We start from the raw sequence: 7,250 nt of genomic DNA, 5'->3' as shown, positions 1-7,250 counted from the left end.
GGCAAGGTACAATTTATTCTTCATTGGACAATCTATTGATTGTCACTAAGCCTGGGCCTTTTACATCCTAGCCAGGTGGGTAATGAATTAAATATAGAAAATAATCATTAAAAGACTTCATAGAATGCAAAGAGAACAAGTTCTGGAGTAAGCTTGCAAGGAGTCAGCTTCTCCATTTCCTTCTCTTAGTTCCCTGATTTTGAGCAAGATATTTCAGCTTAATGTGAAATCGGGATGATAACAGCTATAGCCTCATCAGGGGAGAAAAATGGTGCCACGAAGAGGGATAAGGGTGTCAGATGGTGAAGGGTAGTAAGAAAATTTTAAATAGGGTGGTCAAGGAAGGCCTCGCTGAGGAAGTGATAAAGACCTGAAACGGGATGGAAGGTGGAGAGGAGGTGTCTCAGGAAAGAGGGTAACAAGCAAAAGGATCATAGTAGGTTAAAGGGCCCTGAGGGGAGAGCATGCCCTGTAAGACAGGGAAGCATAATGAGAAGTGTGAGAAGAATTCAGATAGATTGTGGAAGAAAATTGTGTGAGACCATTGTAATGGCTTTGAGCAAGGAACGCATTAGATGGTGGTGTGGGTTGATTTGTGTCTTCCAAAAGATAAATTGAAGTCCTAACCACCAGGAGGAATGTGAATATGACCTTATTTGAAAATAGGGTCCTTAAAGATGTAATCAAGCTAAAATGAGGTCATACTGGATTAGGGGGTGCCCTAATTCAATGACTGATGTTCTTATAGGAAGAGGTAAATTCAGACACAAATACATAGAGAGGGAAACATCATGTGAAGATGGGAGCAGAGATTGGAGCAATGCATCAAGAAGCCAAAGAATACCAAGGATTGCCAGCAACCACCGGAAACTAGGAGGAGGTAGGAAAGGATCCTCCCCTAGAGCTTTCAGGGGGAGCATGACCCTGCTGACACATTGATTTTGGACTTCTAGCTTCTGGAACTGGGGGGCCATACATTTCTGTGGTTTTAATTTCTCTTTTTGTTCTGATGATCAGTGCTCATTTGGAATCTCACCATCTGTTTCCAGTCAGATGGTGGCTGGGCTGGAGTCATAGGATAGCTTGACTGGGCTGGATATGGCAAATAGTTTCTTCACTTGAACATCTGGCAACTGGTCTAGGATGGCTGGAATAGCTCAGGCTGTTCAGCCTCTCTCCCATTATGTGGCCTCTCACATAGCTATCTTAGCTTCCTCAGAGCATGGAAATCTTAGGGTAGTCTCTCTTCTCACATAACAAGTGTCTTCCCTTAAAACAAATGTTCCAAAGAGACCCTAGTAGAAGCTGCAAGGCTTTTTACATATAGCCTATGTCATGAAGCGTTAATTTCACTGTGTTCTATAGGTCAGTCATAGGGTGAGCCTGATGAATCATAGGGTCAGCCTGGACTCAAGGGGAGGGGACTACGCATAGATTTGCATATCAGGAGGTGTGGATCATCAGTGTGACTATCGTCAGAGACTAGCTATCACAGTGGTATCCTCATGGAGTTACTAAAGCAGTCAACTTCTCTTCTTTCCTCCTCAGTTTTATCCAAGTAAAATATATACATACTTCAGATTAGACATGATTCAGTTCTGCTTTCATAAATGTAGGAATACCTCTAGATAATAGAAACATGGAATCCTAGAGCTAGAATCTTAAAAGCCTATACAGCTAGATTCCCACAACTCACACAGATCAATCCTATATCTTTTAGGCAATTTAGAAGAAACCTTTCATGGAGGATGTGGAGGAAAGGGAAAACTCTTACACTGTTGGTGGGAATGTAAATTGGTACATCCACTATGGAGAACAGTATGGAGGTTCCTTAAAAAACCAAAAACACAGCTACCATATGATCCAGAAATCCTGCTCCTGGGCATATATCCAGAGAAAACCATAATTTGAACAGATACATGCACCCCAGTGTTCATTGAAGCACTATTTACAATAACCAGAACATGGAAGCAATCTAAATGTCCATAAACAGATAAATGGATAAAGAAGATGTGGTACATATGTGCAATGGAATATTACTTAACCATCAAAAGGAATGAAATAATGCCATCTGCAGCAGCATGGATGGACCTAGAGATTGTCATACTGAGTGAAGTAAGTCAGAGAAAGACAAGTATATCACTTATATGTGGAATTTAAAAAAATGGTACAAATGAACTTATTTACAAAAAAGAAATAGAGTCACAGATGTAGAAACAAATTTATGGTTACCAAGGAGGGGAAGAGGAGGAAGGATAAATTGGGAGATTGGGATTGACATATACACACTACTATATATAAAATAGATAACTAATAAGGACCTGTTGTACAGCACAGGGAACGCTACTCAATACTCTGTAATTACCTATATGTGTTATATATATATATATATATATATATATATATATAATTGATTCACTTTGCTGGCCAGCAGAAAACAGCACAACATTGTAAATCAACTATACTCCAATAAAAATTAAAAAAAAAAGAAGGAACGTTTTATGGAATAATTTCATTGCAGTAAACTGAGTGCTATTTTCCTGCTGACTTTATTGTAAAACTGAAGAGGCATTTAATTGAAAAATACTTGCCATGAAAGTGAAAAAATCATAATAGAGAATATGGAATCATAAAACACACACATGTATATATACACACAAATCATATTATATATGTATATATTATAACTTTTTACTGAACATTTTACACCAGCATTAAACAACATAGCATCAAATTGTAATACTTAAGAACTACTCTAGTCCTCCAAATAAACCTCACTCATTTTGTTTATTGTAGCAATCTTTTAGACTTAGAAAAGTGACTGTTTTTCACCAGTTCTAAACAAACTTGAATCTAACTTTACATTTTAGTTTGTCATTTTAATTTTTGTAAAACTTTTCGTATAATTTGAGCCTGCTAGCATCTTTCTGGATGGCTTTACTTAGTGCAATCTTGTTGTTAATAATAGAATTCTAGGACAGAAAGAAACAATAGTACCAAAAGTGAGGGACCAAAATGTCTACATCTGGATTAGCAACGGTGATCCCATTTGCCAGTTGACTAAAGAACACAATATAATGGGTGCTGAAATACTACACTGCCTAAGAAAAGTACACTCCAAGTATGAAAACAATATGTTATTATTTTGAAGATTCTTTTCTCAAATTAAATACATATATTACAGATTATTTACTGTAATGATTCACTAAGTACATCATTTTACAGATGATGGACATATCTTCACTGTCAGAATTTTAAAGTGTTATCTGCAAAAGTGTTAATGGTTTTCATGTTGCAGCTCATTGCTATGTTTCAGGTAAGCATATAGGATAGATAGTACCAGTAGTAGAGTGGCAGAGCCTGCTTGTCTCTATCTGTTAGCTACTACTACTTTTTTTGTACTAAGAGATTTCTGGCTTTGTTCAGGATGGCAAAGTGTCTGGATAACAATATTTAATCTCTCAGCCTTCCTTATAGTTAGGGTTGGCCATGTGACACAGTTTTTTGGAGAAATACTTTCCTGACCTTTCTACATTAAAGGTAAAACCCTTTTTAGGGAAAGGCTTTCTCCTCTTTCCCCTCTGTCCTTTCTTCTGACTGGAATGTGATTGAGAGAACTGAAAGTATAGCATATCGAGCAATCGTGAGGTGCATCTGGATTTTTTGCAATATGAGGCGAATAAACCTCCTTTTCTTTAAACCACTCAACAATTGTATTACATATATATGTATATATATATATAATATACACATATCTCAAAAGCAACAAATAAAAGTGCATTTGTAACTCGATTCACTAATTCCAGATAGATGAAATCCCTTTAAGCAAAATGTTAACACACAGGTTTCAATGTAGTCCACCATCATGCTTACTCAAGCTACTCTCAGCTTCCAATCTTTGCTCCCTAGAATCCGTTCTCCACCAGTAAACAAAACAATGTTTTAAAGAAGATTAACTTAGTCATGTTACTCCTCTACTTAAAATTCGAGCAGTTTTTCTTCAGCATAATTTCTTATCTAATGAAAAAAAAACCTCTGAAGCCCTACGAGGCCCACGGGTCTGGCTCTGGGGCGCTTTTCTTCTCCTACATCTGGCTCTTCTCTGCCTCTCTGACCTCATCTCATATTCCAAGTCTGCTACAGAAGACCAAGCAGGCTATTCGTGGTATGTGGCTAAGGGCTTCCACCCACATTGGTTCAGGGAAATAGGAACAACTATTTCTAGTTGATTGGTAATCTTTTTAAGGCTAAGATTTATCATTTCTATTTTTTTGGGGGGGGGCACAAAAATATGGTAAATGGCCACTGCCTATATCTATATAGTGGTTTCTATCAATGTAGTCATTTTTTAGATCTATTACTTTATTTGTGTTTCATGCTAAGCCAAATGCTGGGGTAAATTGCTAAAATTAGGTACAGCAAGTGTCTAAATTATCCAACTGAAGAAGACTTACAGAGCAGTAGACAATTTTACCCTTTGTACCTCCTTATATTCTTCCCAAATGTCAGGGCACATATATTCTTTCTGAGGAGGTTGCCTTTCCATTCAAGAATCTAATTTAATTACATCATTAAACTATTTTAATCCCTGAGAAAAGTAGTTTGAAATTGTTATAGCCTTTATGTTTCTGTAGTTAATACAGCAAACATCTATTGAAACAGTCCTTTCTTTGGCAGTCCGGTGAGAGTTGAAACGCACATCTGTTTCCTGCCCAACTGACTCTTTACAGAAACCAGGTAGTGTCTAATTTTCCAAAGTAAGGCATCCTAATTCACATTTGTTGAAACCATTTGCATTTCATCTCTGTTTTTCCTTATTAAGATTTTTCATGGCAAAAATAAATCCATTTCAAACATTGAAATGGTTATTTCTCAGTTTCCCCTCTGATTGCAAAACAAATTTTCTGAAAATCTGGACTCCCAAGACCAGAAACAGTGTTTCTTATAGTTAAATATACCAAGCTGGGAAAGGAGAGGAGAGCAAGAAAGCTCTGTGATGTGACCTGTTTCAAAATATCCAGAGGAAAGGCCACAAAAATTTATCAAAATCTTTCACTTCCCCCTTTTCTCCTCTAGTTTGTTTGAAGAAACTTCTTAATGGTCTCTGTCAAGAGAAAATGCCTGGTCTTCTTCCTTCTAAGTTTTGATTTCCAGATGTACTCAACGATGGTTTGACAAGGAGACCATATGTTTTCAACATGATTTCAGTTTGTAAGGTCTTGCTACTCTGAAATGCAAAGTTGCAGGGTGATTATCTCTGACCAGCAGACTTTAAAAAGATGCTCCAGAGATTATCCTGCCCCATTTTCATCTTTCTCGTCATCCGCCTTTAATCAAGAGCCCTTCATTTAAAGAGACTACAGTATATGCATTATGCACATGTATGGCTTTGCATTATGATTTGTACTCGTCTGTGTGAGTCTTCCAATCAAGGAAAAAATGTAGAGATTGGATATAAGTGATTTTGAAAGAAGGGCAATTCATTTTATCCACTCAGAGCAGGGAACTGCCTATTTGATTACATCATTTTAGGACTAAATTTTTAGTAATTAACATTCAAGTAAGTTGAAATTGGAAAGAGAGGACATTTAGTGATAAGGAATCATGGTCCATCTTCAAGGACCAGGCCACTTAGCTTGCTCTTCAGTGCCACTGAAAATGTCCCCCACCTCCCCATCATAGCCACTGTAGAATAACCTGGGAGTCTTGTTCTCGTCCCTCTGCCTAGCCAGAGCCAGTCTTATGGCCTGACGTTGTTTACTCAGTACTCACTACGGGTCAAGCCATAAGATGCTGAGCAGGTTTTGTACAGTATAAGCCACTTTGGATCCTCTAAGCCTCACTTCTTCCTCTGGCGATTACCTTAGCGAAAGTTTTGTGTCATCTACCTTCCTTACCAGATGCAACATGACATCACCTCCCCTCAGGCCTACAGGGTATACTGTTTGCTTCCTGACCTGGAGTTTCTCTGATGTGGGACTTTTCACTACAAAGTGAAAGAGAAGTTAACACCCATGGGTCCACTCGACCTGCAGAAGGTGGAAGATGATGTGTTACCCTTGTATCTATTGGGAAGATATCTTTGAGAGCATTTTCTAAGATTCCTCAGAGGTGTCCATGGTGGTAGCCAACTCAGTAACTCATTCTAGTGTTGGTTTTCCCTGTTTCCCTGAGATCACTTCCAGAATATTCTACCTATTCATTCACCTTTGTCCCAGGCTCTGTTTTCAAGAGAATCTAGGCTAAGACACAGAAATGACATAAAACAAAATTCACGATAGTACTAAGAAGAAGCTTCTATATCTCTAGCCTTCCTGTTATTCCATGAGTTGCCTGGCATTATTTTAAAAAATTTATTATCTGTTTCAATTAATCAGAATTACTTTTTGTTGCTTACAACCAAAAGAAATCTCATGGATAGGGCTATATGTACTAACCAAAGCAAATATATATTTTTCCAAGGTAGTAATTTGTCATTCTCTGTTTATTGATTTAAACATGGTACTCCAGTGTAAGTTCTGTTTAAAAAATAATGTTCTTGTCAGATTCTACATGGCTTCTCAACTCTTAGAACCCAGCCCCTGTGAGGCGGGCTAGGACAAGGCAGTGTTGCATAATGGTTAAGCATACGAGATTCTAAATTTGAATCCTGACTCTGCTACTTACTAACTTGGGCAAGTTACTTAATGTCGCTATGCCTCATTTTTCCCACTTGTAAATTGGAGGAAGTTCATTGCCAAGGCTAGATGAATTAACATGTAACTTACTTTTTAAAAATTTAGCTAAATCTTATTCTAAAAGGAGTCTGTATGATCATGAATTGTGCACCAAGTATCTCTTCTAACTGAGGTTTCTTACTTGACTGTCAATACTAACTTTATACTTTCTGGTTCTTTATTTCTCTCCCTTGTAGTCTGCACCCTCAGCTTTCAGCTGGTCATGTCAGAGGCTGCCATGTGTTCACCAAAACCCAATTGGCATCTTCCTGTGGGCCACACATCTAGCTCATTTTAGACTTACTGTTAGGGTGAGCATGCGTCTAAGCTGCAGCCAGCAGTATGTGGGCAGAAGGGATGCATCCTGCTTCCAGGCAGCACCTGTGGATACCTCTCATGAGATCCTCTGAACTCTGTTCTTCCACAATGAGCCACATGCATAGGATATAGAGAGGACTCTTGCACCCCAGGAGGACAGAGTCACAGATGGGACCTAGTTCCTGAGTGATCCTATGGAGCTCCACTTGCCATCCA

General features: G+C 38.3%; 1 long non-coding RNA gene across 1 annotated transcript in view; it reads left to right on the top strand.

The window, feature by feature from the left end:
* Window positions 1-754: 754 nt before the first annotated feature.
* Window positions 755-7,250, top strand: part of LOC130853050 (uncharacterized) — a 138,459-nt gene continuing 131,963 nt past the window's right edge. The window contains exon 1 of the long non-coding RNA XR_009053654.1: window positions 755-880. This is a non-coding gene — a long non-coding RNA (uncharacterized LOC130853050). The remainder of the gene's footprint in view (window positions 881-7,250) is intronic.

The sequence above is a fragment of the Hippopotamus amphibius genome, chromosome 5, assembly GCF_030028045.1.
Source record: "Hippopotamus amphibius kiboko isolate mHipAmp2 chromosome 5, mHipAmp2.hap2, whole genome shotgun sequence".
In the NCBI taxonomy this organism is placed as follows: Eukaryota; Metazoa; Chordata; class Mammalia; order Artiodactyla; family Hippopotamidae; genus Hippopotamus; species Hippopotamus amphibius.
Note: the sequence above shows the minus strand (reverse complement) of the source record. Positions and strands in the feature narration are given on the sequence as shown.